The following is a 1,390-nucleotide window of genomic DNA, read 5'->3' as shown; positions in this document are numbered from 1 at the left end:
CCAAGCTCTCTCCCTCTCACACAGGTTACTCGTCTTTAGAGTTTACCCTTTATCCTCACCTGAGGACATGCTTATGATTTTAGAGAAAGGGGAAGGAAGGGAGAGAGGGAAAGAAACATTGTTGTGAGAGAAATATCAGTTGGCTGCCTCTCACACATTCCCTTACTGGGAACTGAACCCACAACTTAGGTATGTGTCCTGAATGGGAATCGAAGCAGTGACCTTTTGGTTCATAGGGCAACACTTGAACCAACTGAGCCACACTGGCCAGGGCTCCTCTCTTAAATTTGATGTCTGTTATTCCTTTGCTTTTTAAAAATGTTTTACCAGATCCTTTTGTAGTTCATAAGCATGATGATTGGGTGTTCACACTCTTGTGTAACATGGCCTCTGACAAACTTTGTTATGACATTAGCATATTACCCATCTGACATGAAAAATTTTTTAATGTTTTACCAAATATGCTTGTGCACATAATAATACATTATTACTTATGATTTGTTTGGTAATAAAATGAGTATCACATTACAGTTAGTCTTCTGTATCCTGTTCTTTTTACTCAACATTGTTTTTGAGATATCTCGTGGTTAACAAAACAGTAGTTCATTATTTTCACATATGTATTATAAGCCATTGTGTGACTCTACCAAATTTTATTTATATTTTCTTCTGCCAATAGGTATTTCTTGTTGTGAAAATCTCCTATTTCATATTACGCAGATGCTAATGTTTCTTTTGGATCTCTACCTAGATGTGACGTTAATGGATCTTAAAGAATGAATAACTTTACAATATAATGACAAATTATTTTCCAAAGTGATTCTATTAATTTACACTCCTCCCAACAATCTGATCACATTGATTCACATTCCCTATAAACTTGATATTGTCAGACTCATTCATTTTTTTAAATATTAGCAATAATAATGTTTTACATTTGTTTTTAAATGTAACCTTTATTGTATCTTTTTATTACCAGTTAGTCACCTTACACCCTGTTCCTCCCAGCAATCACCATGCTGCTGTCCATGTCCATGAGTCCTTTTTGCTCAACCCCTCCACCCCCTGATCTCTCTGCCCAATAGCTGTCAGCCTGCTCTCTATCTATGAGTCCGTTCCCATTTTCCTTGTTAGTTCAATTTTGTTTATTAGATTCCACACGAGTGAAATCATATGGTATTTGTCTTTCTCTGACTGGCTTATTTCACTTAGCATAAACTTCTCAGGTCCATCCATACCATCACAAAGGGTAAAAGTTTCTTCTTTTTTATAGCTGAATAGTATTCTACTGGTAAATGTTCCATAGTTGTTTTAACCGCTCATCCACTAATGGACACTCGGGCTGCTTCCATGTATTGGTAATTGTAAATAATGCTGCAACAGACATAGG

At 36.1% G+C, this 1,390-nt stretch overlaps 1 non-coding gene across 1 annotated transcript; it reads left to right on the top strand.

Annotated features, from left to right (window-relative positions):
• Window positions 1-330: 330 nt before the first annotated feature.
• LOC119064606 (small nucleolar RNA U13) lies at window positions 331-433 on the top strand. The gene has a single exon (XR_005085438.1). It is a non-coding gene; the product is annotated as a small nucleolar RNA U13 (small nucleolar RNA).
• The last annotated feature ends 957 nt before the right edge of the window (window positions 434-1,390 follow it).

The sequence above is a fragment of the Artibeus jamaicensis genome, unplaced genomic scaffold (genome assembly GCF_021234435.1).
Source record: "Artibeus jamaicensis isolate MK-2021 breed Jamaican fruit bat unplaced genomic scaffold, CSHL_Jam_final contig_834, whole genome shotgun sequence".
Taxonomy (NCBI): domain Eukaryota; kingdom Metazoa; phylum Chordata; class Mammalia; order Chiroptera; family Phyllostomidae; genus Artibeus; species Artibeus jamaicensis.
This window is presented reverse-complemented; position numbering and strand designations above follow the sequence as displayed.